The 27,242-nt window shown below is 39.9% G+C and overlaps 1 protein-coding gene across 5 annotated transcripts in view; it reads right to left on the reverse strand.

Moving 5' to 3' along the window:
- Positions 1-27,242, reverse strand: part of LOC132008405 (leucine-rich repeat-containing protein 4C) — a 1,212,627-nt gene that overhangs the window by 16,988 nt on the left and 1,168,397 nt on the right. The window contains exon 8 of one of the 5 annotated variants that reach the window (XM_059386946.1): positions 6,555-6,621. The exons of the other annotated variants lie outside the window; for them this stretch is intronic. The gene's annotated coding sequence lies outside the window, so the exon portion shown is untranslated. The remainder of the gene's footprint in view (positions 1-6,554; positions 6,622-27,242) is intronic. 5 annotated transcript variants of the gene reach the window in all.

Below are 27,242 nucleotides of genomic sequence, written 5' to 3' on the forward strand. Positions count from 1 at the left end.
AAAACAAACAAACCAACAATAGCATCCAAAAGGCATATAGATTTTTATAATGAGTAATATAATTTAAATTGCCATGCTTGGGAATCTGGAGAATAAATACCACATATAGAGAGTTATTCCAATTTTAAAATCACCTTCCAATGTTTTATCAAGTACTTCCCTGTTTATTCTTAAACAGTACAAAACCTAAATTTTCTAGACAGTAACCAAACACACACACACACACACACACACACACACACACACACACAGACACACAGACACACACACACACACAATCTTCCCAGGCAAAATACTAATGATGTTTAGGATTCATTTCATAACCATTAAAGTCATTTCAGCTCTAATAATGTATGCTTCCAAATATGGGTACCAATACTGTGTGAACTTTCCCTGTGAGGGAATCTCTTCCACTTAGTAACTCCCCATCACCAATCATTTGAAACACTGTGCTGTGACAAGCCTAACATCAACAACAGAGTCACGAACCAATGCCAAATGCTGCACTGAGTAAGTGTGTAGGTGGTTGAGCATATCATTAGAAGGAAAAGCAAATTTGCAATAGGATGGAACAGGGATAGGGAAGAGCACAGTGTAAGGTCTGAAGGCCTACTAAGAAATCATTTCAATAAATGAGGAATAAAAAAATGAGGGCCTCCTTTTTAGCTAAAATATAGGCTGACATGACATGAAGATTTTCACATCTCTGCTCTACAATCCTTAACGCTGTGAGACTCCCTTTGTAGTTCACCAGCTTCCTTGATTCCTGACCCACGACTGGCTGCTCTAACGCCTGTATATTTCAGACTCCCTAAAACATCAGAGCAAACCCATCCATCAGGTCCTGGCTCCTACTGAAGACCTCTGAACAACCACCTTCCAGTTCTCAGCATGACTCAAGAGTTTAATAAATTCACCAAAATGACCCACAAAAACCTGATAAGGAAACTCTCTTTAATTGAGTCTGTGTGTTTGAGATCGGAGCAAGGGGAGGAAACAGAGTAGACTCCTTCTGTGATTTCCAAGCAACGTCCTTTAATCAGAATGCAGATAGCAGCGATGGCCTCCTAATTGGAACTGGAGCTGGTTTCAAGTAACCTCAACACTGTTAACATTGCATAATGACAAAAGCTTGGTGATGACATGTCAGATAATGGGAATGACTGTAATCAGTGATTTCTTTGTTTCCCCCTAATGACCGCAAAAGAGGGAATTATATGGCAGATGCAGACATTTGGAAATTGGATTCTTAGTCATTTAGTTAAGGCAGTCCTCATTTTGCTTGGTGCCGTGTTGCACATAGGTCATGCATACTGGCACCAAGTCCTCTTTTTTTGCATAGTTCTTTTATGACAGATTTGCTCTCAGTTACCATGGAACCTTGCAACATGAAGACTCCATTCCAATATGAACAAGCTTCAGTTAACTCAGTACTGTGCAAAACAAGAACTCCAAGTATTATCTGATACTCATTGGCCCAAAAGGCATCATTTCCAAAAACATACCATGGGAAAAAAGATCAAGAAAATCCATGAAAAGCAATAAGGAACTGGATCCCCTTTGGTATATTAATGGAATATACCATTATAGTGACACACATGCATGTCCCTATAAAAGTAATCATTGATTAACTACTTTTTTCTTAGTTTGGAAAATGAAAATTTCCTTGGTTTGGAAAATGAAAATTACTTCGTGGTTGTTTCTCCACCATTTATTTTTTTAATTCTCTAAAGGATACATCCTAGGAAGAATAAATTAAAAAACACAGGGGTGACAGTCAGATCCCAATACACATATCACACATGCTAGGTGACACCAATGCAAATCACTTAAACTTTCTGTACCCTTCTGTCAAGTGAAGACAAAATGAATACCTGCTCTTCCCAGGCCAAAGAAATACTGAAAATATAAGGTTTAATCAAGAATAAATGTAACAAAAAGCAAAACCCACAAAATGAGGGTAAATTATGATACTTTTGTCACTCTTACACTCCCCAGCCTCATTTTTTAAGTTGCACCTGCCATGTGAACGGAAGTGGAAGATGGATAGGGATGTAGGCAAAATTCTGAGATCAGTGGTTGGAACACTATTGCTTATGGACAAAATCTGGCTCACCACCTTTTTTTTTTTTCAATAAAGTTTTATTGGAATACTCCTTTACCCATTCGTGTATGTATTCTCTATAGCGGCTTTCACCTTAAGGTGCAAAATTGCATAGTTGTGATAGACTATAAGGCTCCCAAAGCCCCAGATACTTACTTACTGACCCTCTACAGAAAAAGTTTGCTGACCCTGCTCTGAAATTTCTATAATTTCTTTTCTTACTCACTCTCTTCAGCCCAACACCTGCCAAGATGATCCATTAAGGTCTATAAATAGAAATATTAGAATTTCTATTTATAACTAATTTTTTAAGTTTTTTTTTTTTTATCTTAATTTGAGAGAGAGAGCGCACAAGTCAGGGGGGAGAGGGAGAAAAGCAGGCTCCCCGTTGAGCTGGGAGCTCTACACAGGACTTGATCCCAGGACCCTGGGATCATGAGCTGAGCAGAAGGCAGACATTCAACCAACTGAGCCACCCAGGCACCCCTATAACTAACTTTCAGCTCAGAAATAAAGAGATTCATTTTTACTAATGTGGCAATGGTTCCAGGTGTGAGGAGTCCAAGCAAAAGAGGGAGTTCCATAACACAGCAGGGTGATCTGTGGTACAATTACTTTCTCATATGTTTTTAGCACTTGGTGACATACTACAATCTCTGTCTGTCTGGCTAAGTGGCTTCAGGGATTCTTTTATTCAGTTGTGTTTTTTTTTTTTTTAAACTAACCCAAAATGGAGAAAGGAACATAAAGGGAATCTTTCAAAGGCATCACAGAGTGAATATTCTAATAATAAGTCAAGCATAAGCACACAGGTAAAAATGACAGAGCTAACATCTTCTCTCCTAGTATGAGCTCTTTGAAGCCTTATGATGATTATATATTAAAGAAATATGCATTGTGATTAATCTTGTATATGTATATACATCTACATATATACATACATAACATATGTGTATATATGGGGGGTAACAATTATGCTCTCCAGCAATCATCTCCTGTCCCAGTCTTGTCAAAGCTCTTTACTCTTTCCTGAATTCTCTAGAAGCCCACCAACATTTCTGACTGATACATGGCTTCTTTTCAGTTTTTTCCTCCCCACTTCACCCCACCCCACTAAAGCATCTTGCTATGCAAAATCAATGCCTCTTCTGTCCCTGGGATTGGGAACCCTATTTCTGCATGCCCCTCTGGATCCTGGGAGAATGACCTGAAAACACGTCCTTAAGAGACAGACTTTGTAAGTACCCTCCCTTCCTTCCTTTCCTACCCCTCTGCTAAAAGTGTCTTCCTCTCACCATTGTTGGAAAGACGGCTTAAAATCTGCAGGTTGAAGCTTTAAAGCTCATGAACATAGAACCCAAATTAAGAATCATAAACTTTGGGCGCCTGGGTGGCTCAGTGGGTTAAGCCACTGCCTTTGGCTCAGGTCATGATCTCAGGGTCCTGGGATCGAGTCCTGCATAGGGCTCTCTGCTCAGCAGGGAGCCTGCTTCTCTCTCTCTCTCTCTCTCTCTCTCTCTCTGCCTGCCTCTCTGTCTACTTGTGATCTCTCTGTCAAATAAATAAATAAATAAATCTTAAAAAAAAAAAAAAAGAATCATAGACTTTGAGAGTTTTAATTTTAAAAGGAACCCACAGACTTCGGTAAAAACTCTACTTCCTCTTTAACTATACAGAGATCTGGTCAGTAACTCTGAATCTCCTTTTCCTCACCTGTAAAGTGGGCATGCGATTTTTTGTCCTTCCTGTCTCATTACCAGGATAACTTTAGAGAGTTGATGAATTGTGAGATGACTTATAACTTATAAAACATACATAGTGGGTAGATTTTTTTTTAAATTTTGAATCCATACTGAAAAAAACATATAATCAGAAATGTGGGGGAGGGAGGGAAAGAGAAAGAGTAAAAACCACAGCTCTCTGTGTGGCAGATACTCCTGTGCACTTTACATACACTTGACTGAATCTTCCTAACACCTGCGCGCAGTAGATGCTTCTTGTAGCTCACCCCAAATCACACGATTAGTAAATGATCTCCAGTCTGTCTCGCTATGCCCTTTTACCCACCATGCCAGATGGATACACTTTCTACTAGCTATGTTGCTTTGGAGAAGCAATTGACTCTCTCGGCAACTTGTTTCTAAATGGAGGAAGAAAACACCGCTCTTATGCTGTGCTGGCTGTATTATTATAACTATTCTTAATGAAACACCACTTCTTAGACGTGCTCGTATTCATTTTGTCTTTGAGAAACCAAGACAGAGCATCTACACACTATAATCAAGGCTTTTCAACCAGCCTGTTGTAGGTTCTGGACTTCAACCACCAGCTCTAGATCCATTTTTCCTTCCAGCACACTGCCTGGCAATGGTTGTGGTGGGATCAACTTAGACAACTTAAATGCCAGTATCTAGCAAATATTGCACACACAGTAGGTACACAATACATAGTAATTTTTTTTCTAAATAAACTCCTTCTTTCTCTTGGAATATGATCAGCACAATGATTTTACGTTCCATTTGGAAGACTGAAAATCAGGACTGAGGAGACAGAAACATCAGTGTGGGTTGCCTAAACCAAGGAAAAACCATAGCCGGGGTGGAAATGTGGACCATGATAGAAGCCTGCAAACTGGGGTGCCTGGGTGGCTCAGTGGGTTAGAGCCTCTGCCTTTAGCTCAGGTCCTGATCCCAGGGTCCCGGGATCAAGCCCCGCATCAGGCTCTCTGCTCAGTGGGAAGCCTGCTCCCTCTTCTCTCTCTACTTGTGATTTCTGTCTGTCAAATAAATAAAATTAAAAAAAAAAAAAAAAAAAAAGAAGCCTGCAAACTTTCCAGCTGGCAGCCAAGGGTTCCTTCTTACCAGCATGTGCTTCCTTAGTAAACTTCACTCTCAATTCTTCTCTTTTTGAAGAAAAACATTTCCAGCTAATAACACAATTACACTTAAGTATCAGAGCTCATTTTAGTATTATTGCATTTGTTAAATCTAACTGAGTCCAAATTACTTCCTCATTGCTAATAAGAGAGGGGGGAGGAGGAGCAGAGGAGGACCAGGAGGGGTTGGGGGAGGAGGAGGAGGAGGGAGGGGGAGAGAGTTTCCAGGGTTAAAGGAAGAGAAGGAGACACATACACAGAGTAACAGAAAAACAGAGAGATAGCAACACTGCATGTAGCCTCAAGTCCAATGAATGTCAGTTAAACTTGCTGCCCACAGTTTCTATGGAAACCCCTTAAGTTAAGAGTGGAACACAGACATTTTTTTGGACTGAAATTCACAAGCTGTTTATTTAATTATGATGAAACACGAGACTGTTAGGGACAATACTATTATCATACTGATAGCATTTAGAATTCAACGAATAGGTATAAAATAAAAAGCTTAAAAAATTCTAAATCATCACCTTCATGTGAATTGCATGCAAATAAAATGTATCTTGTTTTTACAGGACTTCTCACATTATTTCCCATGGGCGAACCCCAAATTAGCCAAATGACATTCATTAAAAGGGAGTTCTTCAGAGGCCTCATGCCAATTATACCCCCCATGCCCAGTGAACAAAACCAAGGTCACAACATATTTTCAATTAAACCCAGGATAGCACCAAAGTGCAGCACAGCTGGAAAAGCAAGCACATTATTACCCCATAGATCATTTGTGAGCAATGAATAGGTCTCTGGTGTTTTTCTGTTTTATAGATATTTGAATATAAAAATAAAGAAAACAGCTTCAGATTAGCTTTTGCCTTCCAAAATAAACAACCACTTTTAGGGCATTACTCCTGGTGGCCGAATGAAGAATGATTGGAAGCCATCCCTTTTCTGTCCCTGATGGTGGAAAAGGTTTGCTTAGCCTTTAATTCGGCCACAGGGAACCATGTGATGGATGGACTCTTTCATACCCTTGTTCCCTCACTAGGGGAACATGGAGTTTCCACCTACTATATATCAGGCACTGTGCTAGGGACAAGGGAGGCAAGAAGATTAAACCCCAGTCCTTAGCTTAATTATGGACTTTTTAGAAAGGAATGCATTAATTTTACTGATAAATATTTATGGAGGGACAACTACGGCTCATGGGCATTAGACTAAAGAGATCAATAAACCCAGGGCCCTGCCTCCCAGGAGATTACAGTTAAATGGAGACAAAAAAGACACACAATCATAAGTCAAAGAGCAAGGAGTCCGTGCTCCTGCCTGCTGCCTCACAGTATCTCGTGCCTCACTTCTATCTCTCGCTGTAGAGATAGAAGAACTACCTACGGATGCTGTGCTCCAGAAGGGAAATGCATTTATGGGTGTGGCATGATTGGCTGGCAGAAGACAAGGTAGACGAGGGAGCTTTGGGAATATTTCTGTAGGAGAACCACATTTTCAGATCTGTCTATGAGCCACCCCGTCCCTTATAAAATCTTTACCCCATAAGATACAACCGAAGGAAGGGACACTCACAAGAGAAATGAATCCCAAGGAGAGTCATCTCTGGTTTCAAGCTGGGAACATGAAGGCTGTCTCTAAGCTGGCAAAAGAGAAACATACAAGAAATGTGCAAAGGTGACTCAGGGAATATGTCTTTTCTACTATACTGCAGCCTTTTTTTTTTTTTTTTCCCCCAATTCAGTAGTGGTTTGCAGTAGCTGGGCTTCCCACAAGTTGCTCGTGCTAGCAAAGCCCGTCATGGCTGTTATTGGGTTTGACAGTGTATAATGAGCCACTTCACATTAGCTGCTGTTGTAGTGTTCAGCATATTGTGGGAAAGATTTAGCATGAATCATCACCCACCTAGCTCTCCATTGTGGTCTCTATGCTGTAAATAGGCAACGTGTTTGCCCATCTAAAAAAATAAAAAAATAAAAAAGCATCCATTAGAACAATTCAGCACATTTCTGGATCTGCTGCCACCACCATCACCACAGACAACACTGGTGACAATATTTATTGAATTGCCACGGAATTTTAAGATTCTCCCAGGCAGAAAGCCAAGCAGCTATTTTAACCACTGGCCATTTGGAACAATGCATTCTTTAATGCCAATGAAAAAACGCATTTGGAATCAGAAGACCTAACTTCTACACTCGGTTCTGACTTATCAGATGCGTGACCTTCAACAGGTCACATTTTCTCTCTGATCCAGTGTCTTGACCAAAACCATGACTTAAGATCAAATAAGATAAAATATTTTGAAGATGGGTAGAAAATAGTTAAACAGAGCACACCGAATTACTCAAGTCAAATGGGATGCTCAGAGTTTGGACATAAGCATGAGCTGTGATCTCTAGTTTTTCTTTTTCTGTAGCCAAACACAAAAGAGATGCTAACATCTCTTCCTCCTATCCATCCCGATTCCTAGTCCCTGCCTCCTTCCCACACTCCCCTGGCAATGGCACATTAAAAGTCAGAATCTGAGCTGAGGGCCACACAGTACTTAGAGTGAAGAAACATGAAGAGACAGTGCTGGCAGTTTGCAAAGCATCATGAAGTAAACTAAAGAATCTTTAATTCCCACAAACACAGATCTTTACAGCCGAAGCTTAAACATACAGTTGGTGCAAACAGTATAAAGCGGAAACCCTGAGCAAGTCCAGATGGGTAAAGCCCACACAATTAGTAATCAAGATCAAGGGACTGACATGGATATTGAAATCACCAAGAATTCTATCAGGAGTAGGACTGGAAAGAACAGCAGGGAGGCAGGTGTTAAAATCTTCAAGGAATGAGGAGGAGTGAAGTGTGGGTCTGCTGGTGACTCCTACAAGGAGGTGTTAGCTGGTGGCCTAGTCTGATGGTGTAAGCTTCAAAGCTGGGCACTTGACTGTGATAGATGGTTCTGTGGAACACAGAATGTAAGTAAAAGTGCTTCTCAAACTTCAAAGCAATATACCACTAGTGAATATTACTATTATTACATAAGTAAAACTGAATATAATTAAAGTTTATTTCAGAGATGATCTATGGATTTTCCATTATTGGTTTTAAAAGATCTTCTTGGAAGTTCCCCCAAATCTCATGGTTTTAAGAACCACGTGAAATGTGAGTGACAAGTTAACATGTCAGATCTGGATTTATAATAATGTGAGAGCAAGGCAGTGGGTAGCAATTAGTGTATGTAGAGAGGATAAAGAAGAGGTAGAAGAAAGAAACTCATGCTCATTGCTAAATCACGTTCCCAATTCTTAGTACTTATATTAGACAAAAATTAGCAGTATCTGACATAGTGAACAACCTGTCCTTTCTGAAACACTGTCTGCACTTGGCTCCTGGGAAACCACTCTCTTGATTCTCTTTCTACCTCGGTGGCTAATCTGCTCCACCTCCATCCCTGGTTGTGCCTTATCTGTCAGGCCACTAAAACCCTGAAGTGCACCAGAGCTCCAGGAGTGAACCTATTCTTTGTCCAGACTCACTTTCCACGTGATCCCACGGTGGCTTTAAACACCATCTACAAACAAACATCTCCAGTCTGTAATGCAGACCTGCACATCTAATTGCTAACTCAAGACCTCCACGTGGACGCATCGAAAATCGATTTGTCCAATATAAAACCCTTGATTCCAACTCAACCTCCATCCCCAAGGAAGACTTTTTTAATAGCAACTCCAGTCACCTATTAATTCATTCATTTGACAAAAAATTTTAAGTTCCTACCGTTTGCCAAGCACAATTCCAGGGACCATCGTCCTAGTAACTCAAACCAAAGTCCCCTTGAATCTCCATTTTTCCACCTCATCCTCACTTTTGCATCCTGTTGTATCTAGCCTATCACCTTTACATCTTATTGCCTATACCTTGGGAAATTGTGTGTATCAAGAGTCTCATCGCCTCTCTTGCCCCCCCACTGCAACAACCTAGTCCATTCCCTATCGCATGATTGAGTTATTCCAATAGGCTAGTCCAATATCTGATGTGTTTGCTTCTCTGTGTGCACCCCCCCTCGGTTTCTTCTCCACACTATGGAGTAAAGTTTAGAGTCAACTTCAGAAGTTTTTCTGAGCATGAAATGAGGTGATGTCCATAAACCACTAAGCCTGGCATATTGTAAGCTCTCAGATAACAGGAAAGATTATTGTCATCTGAGAGAGTTTCAGTCATTGATTACTAAGAACTACTCTATTGACTTGGGGAGTGACTAAATAATTTGCCCACTTTTTTTAAAAAAAATATTTATTCATTTGACAGAGAGAGATCACAAGTAGGCAGAGAGGCAGGCACAGAGAGAGGGGGAAGCAGGCTCCCTGCTGAGCAGAGAGCTGGATGTGGGGCTCAATCCCAGGACCCTGAGATCATGACCTGGGCCGAAGGCAGAGGCTTAACCCATTGAGCTACCCAGGCGCCCCAATAATTTATCCACTTTTATAAAATGAGTGGCTGGGGCTGAATATGGTACTCATCCCCAAATACGGGATCATGCCTAGACGTGGGAAAATATACCACCTCGATCTTTTACTTAGCACCATAAAAACAAGATTGGTATCAAGAAAGATGGTCATGAGAATCTTACCCTTTGCTTTTGTTATACATTATAGATTAGAAAATTGTCTCATATACATTATCCTGTCTGGCCTTCACAGTTATGGCAGGTAAGCAGAATAGATTATATTTTTCCAGTTTGCAGATGAAAAAGCTAAAGTATAAGGAAGTTAAGTAATGGGGTTATGTTTAAAAGGAATAAAATTGATGTGATAACGATTAATAGAAGAAGCTAAGCATTTAGAGCTCTAGGCTGATACATAATCTTTCAAAATGAACATGTTAAAGGGTAAAAGGAGGCACTTATGCCATGAATTGTTCCAAGGTTCTCAAAATATGTAGGATCTTACCTCCCCCCAACCAAGAGAGGGAGAGGAAGGGAACTGAGGGAGGGAGAGGGGGAGAGAATCTTAAGCAGGCTCCACACCCAGCATGGAGCCTGACATGGGGCTCAATCTTGCAACCCCAAGATCATGACCTGAGCCCAAATCAAGAGCTGGATGTGTAACTGACTGAGCCACCCAGATGCCCTGGAACTTGCTTTTTGTGTGTGTGTGTGCGCACACACTTTTTAAACACATTGTACTATGTGGGAATAAAAAAATATACATGCATTGAGACATTATCAATGATTGCGTTCGTCATCCACATGCTCTGTGCTTGGATTCCCTGCCACAGGTGATCAATAGAGAATGAACCATTTATAGCACGGTACCGAATGTACTTATTCTGGTTTTGTCTGTAATTACTGTGCCACAGCTTGAAGGTCTGAAGTTAGAAGACTTCCCAGTGAAATAAAATTGTTGGCTCTTTTTCCCTTGGTTGGTACATGAAGGTATCTATAACTAGAAGTAAGCTGAAAAGGATTTGCATAAATTCCAGAAATGTGGTTGGCAAACTGGACATTTGCGTTCTTGCCTACCTCTGTGTCTTTCTGCATCATTAGATGACAGGCCTTGCTGGGACAGGCACTATATTCCATTTTATGGGCACGCATAACCCAGTTACTGCCATTTAGTACATGTTCAATAAATGTTTCTTGACTAAGCGAATAAAATAGCTTATATCAGAAAGAACCAACTCAAAGTACACCCGGAATCTGAATCACACACTTCATCTGTATGATTAGAAGGAAAGGCCCAATCAAAAACTGTCGATAACAATGATTTCAGAGGGTTCAAACTACAGTTTTCAAAGAGGGACAGTGATTTTGGAAATGTCTAGTTTGCCAACCACATTTCTGGAATTTATGCAAATCCTTTTCAGCTTACTTCTAGTTATAGATACCTTCATGTACCAACCAAGGGAAAAAGAGCCAACAATTTTATTTCACAGGGAAGTCTTCTAACTTCAGACCTTCAAGCTGTGGCACAGTAATTACAGACAAAACCAGAATAAGTACATTCGGTACCGTGCTATAAACGATTCATTCTCTATTGATCACCTGTGGCAGGGAACCCAAGCACAGAGCAGAGAACACACTTGCTCTGCCATTGCCTTAAAATGCAATAGTACAGCCATTTGTACATCATGGAAAATTAAGATGTCCATGCTGTTTTCTCTTAATAAAGCTGCTCAAATATTATTAATTTTCAATAGTTCTATTCCGACTCATTCCTTTGTCATCTGACTTGCCCACAGAGAGAATTAACCACTTACTTATCATTTTGTCCATAGTGCCCTTCATTATATCCCTTATCACCATGTGAGAACAAACACTGTATGCCAATTAATCAACTGGCACTGTAGAACACTGTGCTGAGCATACACAGAAAATAGAAGTTTGAAATTAAAGGGAAGTGAGTATCTGAAGTATAGACATGGATGAAAATATATTTGCTACTTAATATCCCTGTAGCGGCAACAGTACCCTAGTTTAACACTGGAGATCAGGATGTGTGGGAATAGGAGATGGTCCAACAAAAGTGTCCTTGATTTTCAAATAACAGCACCAAGTCAACCTCCTGCTCTAACCGATCTAAATCTATGCTCTGAAAGAACACGTGATGGCTGTGGTCTGTGTAAATGTGACATTTATCTTCATGAGTGTGTGATGAAGAATGGATCAGGACCGCCACAGTCATGAGTGACTTATCCCATCTCTCCTCACAAGTGAAGATAAATGACACAAAATATCAACCACCATACATGATATATATTTATTCCACATTTTTACTCCCACAGACACAAACATACAGGAGGCCTTTTCCTCAACATGATTGTTTTTCATTTTCAAAATATACAGCTAACAATAACAACAGAGAACCTCTGGGAAAGTCAGAGGCAATGAAAAATGCTGAAATGACTTCTACAGGACAAGCTATATGCCGTTACGTCAAGACATCTCTTCTACAGGACAAGCTATATGCCGTTACATCAAGGTTACGTCAAGACATCTTATCTCTGGGAACTCTAAAATGGCTGCAAACCTCCAGATAAGATTTCCACCAGTCTCTGACTGCTGTCATTAAGCTAATGTTATGAGAAAGTCACAAAGACCCTCCAAGGATACTACATTAGATTACTCCCCCACCTGTGGAAAATTCACATAGTGACAGTTCTAAGAGAGTAGCTTCCAAGACCTCCAGGTCATATATATTCTGGTTTACTGTGTTCTCCAATGATATTCATTATCCTCAGATGATGCATTCCTTAACTTTGGAGTTGGATTAGGATGACCTCATTAAGCTTCTTAAATTGTGGTAAGGTGGACAGGATACAAAAGGCTAAATAATGGCATCACCAGGGATGTTCTCCCCTCTCAGCCCTCATAGCCAGATAATGTGGGTGCTCAGTGTCAACCTACCTCTGGATATGTCCTTTTTGAGGATACCGTGCTGTAGAATCATTGAGAACATATGAGATCATTTTAAGTTATTGCATTCAAACCTAAACCTAATTTGAAGCTGGCCCTCTTGGGGAAAGACCCTGTCCCTTAGATTGAGCTCACTAGAAAATTACATCTGGATTATCAGAAAGCCAAGTCTTCTTTTTGCCAGAGCAATGGACAGTTGTAGTTTTTGCCTCCTATTGCCCGTGCCTGACTTTTCCCCCATGTTGTCAGTCCTTCTCTCCAGTCAAAGGTGGGCAGTGGACTCCGCTTACAGGCAGAACAATTCTTGGCCATATTCTGTAGCCTCACTCTCACACTCAGCCTCCCAACATCATTGTTCCAGATTTAGCTCTGATCTTATGCTCCAATAGCTTATACTCAATATTCTACTTTCGGAAATAATACCAATTTAGGGCCAAGACCATCCTCCCTATGTCTTTGTAATCTCATACGGGATTCCTGTCCTCTTACAAATTTAAGTCTTCAGTAGTATAACATAACCCAAATCTGGACCTCAACTACTAAGGATCTGATTTGTTTCTTAAATTTCTAGATATCAAACGTTATCACCTTAATCCTGATCAGAATTAATAGGCTTTTGACATACATCTCATTCAACATTAATTGAACGCTTAGTGAATACCAGGGACTATTTCAGACACTCAGGATTCTGTAGTGAGTCAGATAGTAAAGAACTCTCACTTCACAGGGGTTAGATAATAAATCATAAAAGATTGGGTAGAAATAAGTATTGAAATGAAAATAAAAGAGTGAGGAGGCAGGGGGTGCCTGAGCAGAACTATCACCTAGATTTGGTCTAGTAAGATCCCTCTGCAAAAGAAAATGCTTAACTTTCATAATGACAAGAAAGAACTCAGACACAGAATGATGTAGAAGAAAACCTTCTCTTCTAGCCAGAAAAGGCAGCTAACTTAAAGGCTCCAAGTGTGAGGGAATGCTATGACCTAAATGTTTGTGTTCCCTCTCAAATTCTTACGTTAAAATCCCAATGCCCAATGGGATGGTATTGGGAAATGCGGCCTTTGGGAGGTGCTTGGATCATTAGGAGGAAGTCTTCAGGAATGGGATTAGAAGAGGCTTCAGTGAGGTCTGTGAAGACACAATGAGAGTCCACAACCTGGAAGAGGAAGATGTTGGCTCCCTGATCTCTGACTTCATACCTCCAGAACTATGAGAAATATGTTTCTGTTCTTTATAAGCTCCCTGGTCTATGGTGTTTTGTTAGAGCAGGCCAAACGGATGAGACAAGAAGCATGTTATACTTAAAGAATAACAAGGGGAAGACTTGGGCTAGACGAGTAGGACTAACGTAGGCAACCATAAGCGTAGGAGATGTGGATGAAGAGTATGTTGGTTTCCTTTGGTTTTCACAACAATTGTCACAGTTTGACGGCCTAAAGCAAGAGAAATCAATTCTCTCCCAGTTGTAGAGGTCAGAAGCCTGAAATTGAGATGCTAGCAGAACTCTCCAGTCTTTTGGGAAGAATTCTTCCTCGCTGTTTCCAGCTCTAGTGGCTCCAGCTTTTCCTTGGTCTCTGGATGTATAACCATAATCTCTGCCTCAGCCCTCACATGGCCTCCTTCTCCTCCATACGTCTCTCTTATGGGTGGTCTCTTGTAAGGACAACTGCAGTTGTATTTAGGGCCCATCTGGATAATCTAGGATGTTCTCATCGCGAGGCCCTCAATTTAATTACATTTGGAAAGAACATTTTCCAAACAAGGTCACCCCCACAGGTTCTGGGGGTGTGGATGCAAACATATCTTTTAGGAAGCCACCCTTCAACCCACTACAGAGAGTTAGGCCTGGTGGCCCTGGAACAGCAATTTCTTTGTATTCTGTATGCAGTGACAAACTCTTGCAGAGTTTTCCAGGGAAACAATATAGTATGATTTAGACTTTTAAACTCTCGTTCTGGCTATGTGTGAGAACTGACCGAAGGGACCGATAGTAAATGAGCAATGCGTGTGAGAGTGGCTTGATCGGGAGTAGCCACAGCAAGGATCAAGAGAAGTAGAAAATTCAGGATCGTTTCTGGAGGCAGCAACAAGAATATCCGCTTAGAGATTACGTATGGGAATGGTGGCACAAGAAACCCCAAAACTGCCGTATGCCGCCGACCCGATCCAGCTGCCCAAATACCATCTGCTCCTGAACTCCCCACTGCCACGCTCCATATGTCTGTGCCAGTATGTGTGTGAAGGGATCACCTCCACTTCCCTGGCTATTCTTAGACCCTTGAAAATATTATCCATTCTGTGAGTCTAGGCCTTGTACTAGTTCCTAGGGCTGGGTGTGCTTTGTCCAACTTTATTTCAAGAGTCTGCCCTTCCCAGTGACCAATCTTGTTTTAAAACAAGGCCGTTCCAATTCTTTCTCATTCCAGTGCCGTTCCCTGGGGCATTCAAGCAGAACATAAGTGACTTGGTTCTACCCTGAAAATGGTATATCATTCAAGTTCTGCCCTGAAACGTCAGAGATGGATGCATTCTCTTCAGGTCAAGGTGACCAAAAACTCTCTGGGGACAGATCTGACAAAGTTTCAGAGCTTCATTATACAACAGTTACCAGGTCAGTGGTCTACCTGTGTTCTGTACTTAATCTCTACAGAACTATAGTTTCTAGACTGTCTTTTTACTTTAGGTACCACTTTTGAATACACACAGACGTAGGCCTAATAAAAATAGTATCTATTCTCGTAGCTATGTGTTTTTGAAGAAATTATGATTTCGAGTCAGGTAGAATTTATCTCCTTCAGTAATTCCATTCAAGTATAATCTATCCCCTTCATTAGATTGAAGTTCTGAGAGAGCAGAGTTTTAAACTGTTCTGAGAAGTTCACTAAAGGTAGAGATAAGAGATGACAGTGTGCTATAGTTTGTAAATTCAAGTCCCTTAATAAAGGCCAAAGTTTCATCTTGAGCAAACCATTTGATGGGAATGCGGCTGGCAGCCTAATAATATACTGTTGGGTTCTAGAGGATGAATAAAGCAACATGAGATCCTTGTCATTATTCCCTGACCTTAGGCTTTTCCCCAGTGAGCTATTCCCATAAGACACTCCAGAGTGTTTGCATAGTATTTTTTCTCGTAAGTGCCTGTCGAACTTATTTTAAATAAGCTCAACTTTTCAGAATGAGTTTAACTTCCATTTTTTATTCAAAACTCCATTTATCTGCAACCATATTTTCAATTTATCAATTATGGTATGTAATTTGTTCCTTTGTCCCTCAAATGCAAAGTAAATTTTAGGGACTTAGGATTCTAAAACCAACAGTATCAAGAAACAGTCTTATTAGAGCCAGCTGAAAACACCAAGAAAATAGACATACCTCGGAAACCAGACCACCATGATGAAGTAAGCAACGCAATCAAGCAAGCACATCAAGTGAATTTTTGGTTTCTCAGAACATAGAACAGTTACGTTTACACTATACTTCAGTCTGTGTGGTATGCGATAATATGTCTAAAAAATATACGTATCTTAATTAAGAATATGTTATTGCTAAAAAATGCTAACCACATTTGAGATTTCAGTGAGTTATAATCTCATGATAAATACATTAACAAAAAAATTTTAATAGTGTGAGAATCACCAAAATGTGACAGAGACGTGAAGTTAACCAATGTGGTTGGAAAAATGACATCAACAGTCTTTCCAGACTCAGGGTTGCCACAAACCTTCAGTTTGTAAAAGAAACAAACAAACAAAACAAAGCAAAACAAAAGACACAACTCAGTATCTGTGAAGTACAGTAAAGCAGATCACAGTAAAATGGGGCATGCCTGTACATTCCTAGGCATGTGGAAATTTGGCAAGGATGAGCAGAGGAGCTGCTGCTCTCTGGCTCTGGATTAGACCATCTGTGCATCTGAAAGACCTTTAATGAAATCCAACATAATCAAAAGTGGCAATTCTATAGAAATACAGGTCACCAACCTAACAACCATCTGCAAGAGGAAAAATGTTGTAGAAGGACATATTGTTGTTTAGTTCTAGTCCCATGTTGGGTTTGTTTAAGTGAGGGCTATTGTCTTCAATATGTCTTTGAAGCTTCCATCAAATCATTTTGGGTTAAAATATTTATTTTAACCCAAAATAAATAATTATTTTGTTATCTTTGAGTCACCTAAACCTTATTGAGCATAAAATGATTAAGTGGGAACTGGGCAGACAGTGGAGTTGGGTGGATCTTAATTATGCTGCACTGCAAAAAGAGTGAAGTCCCTAAGTCTACATAAAGGGAAAATCCCTTTGCAGATGGAAATTTGGTCATTGATTCCCCCCCCCCACACACACACACACTCAAGAGCCTGCAATCCTCCTCCCACTGCGACTGCCTGGAGAATCCTGATCAGGATAGAACTCTCAGAATTTTCAAATTGGAGTGAGAGAAGCCATTCCCAGGTTAATGAGCACAGAGCAGCAGGCATTTTGAGGAGTTTATTTGGAGAAAGGAAACGTCTGCAGAAATCAAGTGATTAAGATGTGATACTCAAAGCGAACTCTGAGCGATCTCATTAGCAAAGACTAAGAATAGTCTACAAATGTAATAAGAGCTCTGATACAAGGTCACAAACACCCCAGTGCAGGCCAGCTGTGTGGGACCCAGTGAAGAGAAAGACGCAGAACCTAACTGGACCAGATCATGAAAGCTCCTCTAGGATAGAGCAGAGTTTTTCCCCACATCCTAAGGGAGGAAGAACAGAAATGTATATGAAGGTTTCCACTGAATATTATTCATAGTTCTCCAGATGTGCTTATGTATATATTTTTTAAGATTTTATTTATTTATTTGACAGAGAGAAAGAGAGATCACAAGTAGGCAGAGAGGCAGGCAGAGAGAGGGCGGGAAGCAGGATCCCCGCTGAGCAGAGAGCCCGATGCGGGGCTTGATCCCAGGACCTTAAGATCATGACCTGAGCCGAAGGCAGAGGCTCAACCCACTGAGCCACCCAGGTGTCCCTGTCCCATTTTAATATATATTAAAATGTATATATTTCTATACCATGATATAGATTCAATTATTCCCAATTAATTTAAATAACTCCTGTACAGAGTGTCACTTTCTCACAGATTTTCCTTCAGAAATCTCCCTAAAAGGACCCCTGACTCACCTGCACACAGTGACACATCTCCTCTCTCTGACATTACATTATTTACTCTTCCCTTTTTAAAACTATATTCCCGCCTTCAGAAGAATACAAGTTTCCTGAGTAGAGGGAAATTATATGGCTTGTTTACTATCTTATTTCCTGAGCCTAGAATAATGTTTGGCACATGATAAGTCGCTCAAATAATTATTAAATGAAAAAAATAAAGAACCTTTTTCATGTCTTCATAAAATCTTTACCTAAACTATACTTCTCTGCATTGTTGTATGAATGAAAATATTGAAATGGAGGTTTTGGCTAAGGAACTAAGACATGGTAGATGATACATTCCAAAGAGGGCACAAATTTACAGTGGGGGCGGTCATATGTTTGCATACCTCATAATCCCTTACACAGAGCAAAGACATCAATGAACCAGAGAAGGCTAATAAAGAGGATTTCTTTGGAGAGAGCTATCCTGTGAGTTCCACTCCTAAGGAATATGATGGGTAGTCTCTACATCCTAATCCTCAGCTTAGTTAGAGAAGGACTTCAGGGAGATCATTAGAGGATTTTTTGAACGAATTGTCAGAGGGTTATGACTATCACCAATTCCAAAGCCAAGGATTCCTATCCCTTACCTCAAGACTAAGGATAAGGCTGTGAGAGCACAGTGCAGTAGACATTGAAGGGTGGTGTCTAAATCCCACCTGAAAAATCTCAAAAGCAAGAGACCCAATATTGATCACACGTATGAGGGAGTTGATGAGAAAGTTGTAAAGATATCTTAGATTCTATGTAAAAGAGTTTTTTGAAGAAGTCAACTGCTTCCCAGAGGGAATCTGAAAGTATTTCTGGACACCGAGCTACTGACAGAGTAAGTGATACATCAGAGAGTCTCACTCTTACCAAAGCAAATTTGGGAGGAGTCAGAGAAAAGAGGTGGGTCACCAAAGAACAGAGTCCCAGGGAAGTTACCCTAAGAAAGTCAATTTCAAATCTGGCAAACCCAAAGATATTGATGTCAACTCAAGACAGTACCAGGCAAGGAAAAGCTATTCTACCCACCACTTAACTTACTTTCCCTAACCATGATAACAAGTAAGAATCAAAATTAGGAGTAGGCAGGTAGGAGAAAAGTAGGAATAGAAGGTTCTATGACAATATAGAGAAGAATCCAGTCATGTCCATTCCCCAGTCTGTGATGTGAGGCTTCCTATCTGAAATCAGGCTTATGCTGAGGAAGGCAGGCTTCTTAATATTGAAATGAGTTCAAAGTTTTGAATTATATAATTTGGATATGTCAATTACTTACCACAGTACATTCTATTACATAAACATTTCCAGAAAGTTTTCAACTAGGGACCAAAGCAAAACTAGTCCCAAAGAGTAAGTTTGAAATATGAGAGAAAAATGAAATTGTCTTATAATTACATCCATAGCTTATATTCATTCAAAATAATAGTTACAATATTTTTACTGATTTCAAAATCATAGTGGGTCCAGTATGAGCTCTCAGAAAAGCTCTCTCAAATATTAAATTTCAAATTTTAATCTTATTTCTGATTTTGCTTTACATTTTGCTAATGAGTGATAACAAAGACAATGACATTTAAATAAATAATTAAATTGAGAATAGGGCTCCCAAATTGATACATATAAATTATTTTATAACCAGCAATAACCAATTCCCCATGTTTAAATATTTTCTAAAAGAGCTCATGGACAGAAAGCTACATTCAGGAGATTTTTTGTTTTGTTTTGTTTTTTTAAATTAGAGGCAGTAAGTCTTGTCATATTATCTGGAAAGAATACTACTCTATAGAAGAATTTAAGAAACCTGGGAGAATGAGATAAAATATCTATGTATATGTGTGTGTGGACGTGGGAGGGAGTGAGACACATAAGACGCAGAGTTTAGAAGAATACAAAACAGTAAATACTTTTGGTTAAAAAAAATAGCATTAAAAGGGACCTCTCCCATTGTAGTATAATACTAATTTTTAGTCTCAACTGGTCTTTGTGAGTTCTCGTGTTTTTATAAAATAGTACACCAGAAAGAATTGTGTTTGGTTGCCCATATTTTCCCTTTTCTTGACTCTTTTTATGGAAGTGTTTGAAACATCAATTTCCCATAATAAAGAATAATCAACTGATCTGACTCGTCAAAAAGTTGAAAAATTGGCAAGTTGCATATCTATCCCAACTCAGTATTTGTGTCTTTGGGTGTCTTTAAAAGCTGGCAAGCCAAGAGAAATGCCATTTAGAAGCATTAAAAATAGGGGAAAAAAAAACAACAACAACAACCCAACATTAACGTCCTAATTTATATAGACAAAATTCACCCTGATTAGAAGTCTTTTTCATTCTATTTCCTGTCCTCTCACCAACTGATTTAAACATACTGCCACATAGTCACGCTCTGTCCAGAGCTACAGAGACAAAAGCAATGGAGATTGTGATGGGTTTTGTCCCTTCCTCATTATTGACTTGCAATTCTAGAAACCACTGCTGATGACGAGGAAGATAAATGGGGAAGCAAAGCAAAGGTAGGACTTTTACCCTCACGCCTGTCTCTCAAGACCAGAAAAACTCCATGATGGCTAATTTGATTAAGAACTCAGTATTTTAAATATACATGAATGAGTGCAAGGGGCGATGGGTCATCCGTATCATTCCATGTATTTAACTTCTTACTCATCATGATCATCATTTTATTATCTGGAAAACTGGTTCCAGGAAAAAAAAAAATAAAAAAGACTAACCATTTGATCATTATTGTACCAGATGTCATTTCCAGCGCCAGTATTGTTGTCTCTTCTCCAGGGACTCAGTCTGTCTGACCTCCTTTAGCTCATAAACATCCCTGATGCAAATCCTCTTCACCTTCGTTTTCCTTTTGGCATTTTTCTCTAGTGGAAAGGCTAAAGGAAAATGGATCCTAATAATTTTTGGTTCAGAATTAGAGAAGGACACAAATGGAGTGAATTTTTTTTTTTTTTAAGATTTTATTTATTTATCAGAGAGAGAGAGAGGGGAGAGAGCGAGCACAGGCAGACAGAATGGCAGGCAGAGGCAGAGGGAGAAGCAGGCTCCCTGCGGAGCAAGGAGCCCGATACGGGACTCGACCCCAGGACGCTGGGATCACGACCTGAGCCGAAGGCAGCTGCTTAACCAACTGAGCCACCCAGGCGCCCCTGGAATGAATTTTTTAAAAAATTTGCTTCCTCTTGTCCCAGGGTAGGAGGGAGAACAACCTGTTTGACGATCTTCGCTCTCTCTTAAAGACTACTAAAATTTCTTGCCACTATTCTAGGAGTTAGAAGATTGTTCTGTAATTACGCTTTTGCCTGAACAGCAAGCTTCTTGAAACCTGCAAGTGTTTCGTCATCTCTGTAGCCACATTTTCTTGTTTTGCCTCTTCCCTGCCTAGTTCCTTGTTTTTTTTGTGTTTGTCAGGGCCAAGTACTATACCAAACTCTTCAGGTAAGAAATGTCATTTCCATCTACTTCAATGACAAAGGGATAGCAACTTAATAAGGTTAACCAACTCAGCCAAAGCTGGTAGGTAGCAGAGCCAGCTTTCGTGTCTAGGCTGTCCAAATTCAAAGATGAAGCACTTTAACTTGTATTTCTAAGTACCTACTCAGAAAGAAAGGCTTAGACAATCTTTATTGTGATCATTTTCACAAAACGGGATTGAACTCCCAACTTCCTCACAGCCTTTCTGCATGAGATGTTCTCATTTGTCATCTCACCCCATCTACAAGCTTCATGATCCCTCTAATCACGTCCACTACCTATCTCTTCTGTCTTTTGTCTTCTATTACAGTTTTGTTAAAGGGCAGCAACCATATTGCACATAGTCTTGATTAAGCAGGCATGCTATTTGTCAGGGAGCCAAGTAAGAAAAGTCCTTATAGTGGTCCCCTTAAGCCACTGCTTGGCACCTTTCCCAGAAAGCACAGTGCATCTTATCCATACCCAATCCACCATACCATGTGCAAGAACATTTATTCCCATTAAAAGTTTCAGATCTATTTTGAACCAAATTGTATAATACAGCCCAGAGAGAATGATAGTTCCACATTATCTTGAAGGTTTGATTTTAATAAGGATTGGCTGTCTCTCAGAGGGTTTAGAACAAAGTGTGCGGCATTTCAAAAGGAGTCACCACATCCTTTGATGTTCTAAATCTCTTCTGATTCCTGCTGGAGGTGAGAGTAAGGTAATATAAACTTCCTCTTAAAGTAACCCCTGTTTGTAACATGCCTACACTATAGAGATATTTGCTGGCAAGGCTGATTTCAGTTCCACAGTAGGATGCGAAATTAAAAGAAATTATACACACATCCTTGTATCTCTATATATGTGAATATGTGTATAATCTGAAGTTCAGTATGTTGTTATATATAAATTGGACTGTAAGTTGCTTCCAGAGTCAGTATAACATATGAATAGAAATTGCCCATAATAGCATAACAGCAATTATGATTACCTGGTTAGAAATACCAAGTAAAAGAAAACTCGCAAGCCGTGTGTGGTAGACACAATTCCAAGACGACGCCATGCCACACCACCCTCTCAGGCTGAGCAGGGCTTGTAACTTGCTTCCAACCAATGTTAAATTACAAAAGTGGTGGGGGTAGTCATGACTTTGATTGGTGTACATTATACAGCAAAGGTAACAAGAGGTTATTCCTATGATTATATGATACTAGGTAAGATCTGTCTTAGGAGACTGTAGAAAGAGATTCACCTGTTGGTCTTAAAGCACTAAACTACCATGTTGTCATAAAAGAGCCGCGTGGCAAGAAATTGTAAGTGGTCTCTTGTTGCCGAGCATGTGGCCCACTGGAAGCCAGCGATAAAGAGAGGACCTCAGTCTGAAGCTAGGAGGAGTTGAGTTTTGCCAATAATTACTTAAGTTTAGAATAGAACCCCAAGCCCTACCTAGAGCCTGGTCAATACTTTGACTGAAGTCCTCTGCAAACCTGAACTGAAGACCCAGTCAAGCTGCATCCAGAATCCCATCCCCAGAAACTGAGATAATAAATACATTTATGTTGTTCTAAGCTAATACATTTGTAGTAATTTATAACACAGCAATAGAAAACTAAGATATATAAATATATTTTTTCCTATTTATTTCCTGAAATTGTAGGGTCTGCTTTTCAGTCTTTTCTTTTCTTTTTTTTTTTTAAGATTTTTTAAATTTACTTCACAGAGAGAGATCACAAGTAAGCAGGCAGCGGGAAGGGGGAAGCATGCTCCCCACTGAGCAGAGAGCCCAATGTGGGACTCGATCCCAGGGCCCTGGGATCATGACCTGAGCTGAAGGCAGAGGCTTTAACCCACTGAGCCACCCAGGGACCCATACATTTCAGCCTTTAGAAAAATTATCTCCTTTTGATAATTCAGTAGAATATGAATAAACAATGTTCTTCAGTGGGGTGGCGGGGGGAGAGAAGACACCCTAAATTAGATATTACAGATTATGAATTAAGTTGCTATAGGTATGTCCTGTAGATACTGCAAGAATAATTTACAGTTGGTATCAATCTGGTATATAGTTCAGGGTATGTTACCAAAGTAGGGTACAGATATATTTCTCCAGGAATCTTAAAAATATAAAAATAAAATTATCATCATAACAAATATATACACAGGTATTTATTGGAAAGCCATGCATCATCATACAAATACAACCTTAAGGAATTTATTCTGTGGTTGGCAAAAGTAAAAGCATGTGAAAGAAAATGGCATATAACCAAGTATATCACTTTCACATGTGTATCTTGATGTGTGTATGTATATTTATAGCTGTGTATGGGTCTGCAAGTGTCTTTATGCCACAGTTGTATGTGTCTGTGTATATGCCTTTTTGTTTGTTTATGTCTTGGGTGTGTATGCTGTGGGAGTCTACCTGTGTATCTCCCTAAGGAGCAAAGCATGTGTATTTGTCTGTGCATGCATGTGTATGAGGGAGCCTGGGGAAAAGGGGAAAAAAAGACAAATGTACCCCTTTAGAGTCATTTACAAATATTAATAAAAAATAGAGAAGAAAAAACAAACAAAAACCATTGCAGACATCGGACTCTGCAATCTAGTATTCTAATTCTGCAATATACTGTTAACCCTTGAACAATGTAGGGTTAGGTGCACCAACCCACCACACAGCCAAAAATCCATGTATAATCTTTGACCTCCTGGAAACTTAACTACTAATAGACCACTGTTCACTAGAAGGCTTACTAATAACACAAACAGTTGGTTAACACATATTTTGCATGTTATATGTATTATATGCTATATTCTTACAGTAAGTAAGCTAGAGAAAAAATATGTTAAGAAAACCGTCCCTCTGCTGGTACAGCTAGAGAAAAAAATATGTTAAGAAAACCGTCCCTCTGCTGGTACAACCACTTCAGAATACTGTTTGGTTGTTTTTAATAAAGCCAAACATATTCATTCCTATAACTCAATAATTCCAGTCCTAGGTGTCTATCACGAGCACAAATGTGTACATATCTTCACCAAAGGCACATATAAGAATGTGTACAGCCTCAGTGTTTAGTCCTCAGAGACCCAAACTAGAAATGTCCCAATGAATATCAACACATGAATGGATCAACTGCGGCATATGCACATAATAGGATATAATATAGAAATGAGAATAAGCAACCTATAGTCTCACAATAATATGAATTGGTCTCATAAATATAGTGTGAATGAACACAAGAAACTAGATGCAAAAAGAGCATCATGTGATTTACACAGAGTACACAAACAAGCAAATATAATCTATATAGGCAAACATTAAAAAAAAAAAAAAAAAGCTGGTCCCTTAGAAATCCTGACAGTGTTCATCCTTGGGGAGTACACAAGGTGGGGGAGCACATGAGATTAGGACATTGGTCAGCTTCCTACTGTGGACACTGGTTACCTAAGTGCATTCAGTTTGTGAAAGGCCATGGATATGTATGCTTCTGATATATGTACTTCTCTTACAGAACATTAAATATTAATGTAAAATTTTTTAAAACTCTCATAGTATCAGGCAACAGGCTAATCCATATGAATGTGATGAGAAAAAGTTGCAACCCTGCTGCCCTAGAAGAAAATGGTTTTCCAACTGGGTAATGACCACTAGGTGGTCATGAAATCAATTTATGGATCATGACCTGCATTAAGTAAAATGAAAGAGTAGAACAGAAAAGATCGGAGTGCCTCATATAGCGGAAATAGTTTTGTGATATACAGGAATTTTTAACTGGGTTAGAAATAGATGTGTTTACAAGGGGGTGGAGATGTAAAATGTACTTTTATTATGGGTCACAGCCAAAAAGGGGTGGAATTATTGGGAGGACATACCCATGATATAAGTTCATATATTAGCATCCTAGTCTCCCTGAATGCCTCCTGCATATCCCATCCCTACGTTATACTCCCTTGGACCAGAGAATTCACTCATTCCACATCAACCAAGTGAAGAGACATTTCAATGGGGGAATCCCAGAGTACCGTGAAAGTACTTCGACTATATATCCATATCCATATACTATATGTATCCATATATATATACTATGCATCCATCAGTATTACCAACCATTGGATCTACCATTCCTGGCCATTTGCCAGAACACCTAAAACTTTCTCCCCAGTGTATGGCCTAGAATCCTGCAAATTCCTAACATAACAGGGAAAACTGCTGTCCTCCAAATGGAAGGTTTGCCTTGAAAGTACATAGACTCTGTTTCAACCATTTTCCTTGTAACATTGTAGCAGATGTAGCAAGTGGTAGCACTGTGTATCAGTGAACATGCAGAATGGAAAATATTACTCATTTGCATATTCCCAAAATAATGGGATGAAGATAATAATTAATAGCTATTTTTATATCCCTTGATTTAATTAATTCCAGCTAAGATGTTTGTAAACATGTGATGTTATGTTTGGATAAATGTGTCAATGTGAAAATTAGTCACTAATACAAGGCACTAAGGAAAAATAAAAAAAGCCACTAGCAGAAGGCGGGCCTAGGTAATTCCTCATTTTCCAGTGTGGGACATGTTTGCCCACAGAGATCAGTCGTGGTGATATTCTGTGACAAAACAGGCTCCGGAGAGATGGCGGGGAAGCAGCATCAGCAGAACAAAGGGGTGGACCACTGCGTGGGGTGAGGCTCTTTACAGGAGTCCTGGCAAAGTCAGATGAATGCAGGGTAGGAAAGGGCCGTGTCTGGAGGTGGGGCCAGTTCACTTCAAGCCCACTTATGCATAATATTCTTTCTGAAGGAAAGGAGATTTGAAATACGGAAACAGAAGAGGAAACATGACTGCAGAGGGAGCCTTTTTTATGGAGGGACAGAGGTTATCGCAAGGCTCTTGGCACAATCAAATGGGGGCTATATGGTGCTGCTGAAAGAAGAGACAATGACAAGGGACAATGACAAGATGTGCAGGATCATTAAAAGGCTAATTTTTTTAAGGGAATGCCATTTAGATTGGCACAGAGTGAAAAGGAAAGGGGCCCTGGGTAAGGATACCCAATGGCCAGAAGTGCAACATAGTTAATGGGGCCGAGGGGCTCTCTCAGGTTTGCTCCAGTTTGGCTCCAAACCTCCTGATATTTCAAGTCGAGGAACCCACTTCAAGTCTGTGTGGATTCGTCCCATTCAAAAGAAGAAAAGGGGGGCGCCTGGGTGGCTCAGTGGGTTAAGCCTCTGCCTTCGGCTCAGGTCAGAATCCCAAGGTGCTGGGATCGAGCCCCGCATAGGGCTCTCTGCTCAGCGGGGAGCCTGCTTCCTCCTCTCTCTCTGCCTGCCTCTCTGCCTACTTGTGATCTCTCTCTCTGTCCAATAATAAATAAAATCTTTGAAAAAAAATTATGAACACCAGGATTTAAAAAAAAAAAAAAGAAGAAGAAGAAGAAAAGGACCCTGAAAATCTCCACAGTATGCAGGGGCATTCCTTGGCCTTATTAAAGCTGGAAGTGCAGAGGACAAAGACTTCCTGCTTTCTCCGCAGCCAAAGGCTCCTGCTCTGTGAAGGGTCAGCTGGGGAAGAGAGACCTCATAACGGAGTTAATGATCATAGTCCTGCTTAGCTAATTAATGCACTGACTCATGTGGCGTGAAGACACAACTTAAAAGGCTCCACACCAGCTGAGAAGTCTGGGCTGGGGTGGGGAGGAGGAGGGAGCAGGGAATCTTTTCCATAACAAGAATGAAAGAGAATCTTTAATTTTCTGTTAATTACATCTTTTAAATGTATGATTTCTGAGCAGTGCAGGTAGGCAAAATCAAATCAGGGCTACCATGACACAGCGGTTCCATTTTAATTAGAAGCCGTCACCTTTATGTTACCTCACACAAGGGCGAAGATTGGAGTCACCTGAATCTCATATTTACTTGAGCTTTTCCCTTTTAACTTTTGTGTGAACGACTCTAACCGACGACTTTTATAAAATAACTGCAATAAAACAGTTCTGTTCACAATAACACAAAAATCGAATGAAAATGTATTCCCATGAATTCACCTTCCTTTATATAAATACATGTATATACGTTGTACGTCAACATAGGTCTTGGAAATATATAATATTGAGAGTTATTTTTCTGAGGCACGGTAAGGTCTAAGGAGGACCCTGGTGTTCTGAAGGGGTTTATGTATTTTGCTAACTAAATGACTGGCCAGTCAGTTGGGAGGCGGTTCTTCCCACA

Source organism: Mustela nigripes, unplaced genomic scaffold, assembly GCF_022355385.1.
Source record: "Mustela nigripes isolate SB6536 unplaced genomic scaffold, MUSNIG.SB6536 HiC_scaffold_148, whole genome shotgun sequence".
Lineage (NCBI taxonomy): Eukaryota > Metazoa > Chordata > Mammalia > Carnivora > Mustelidae > Mustela > Mustela nigripes.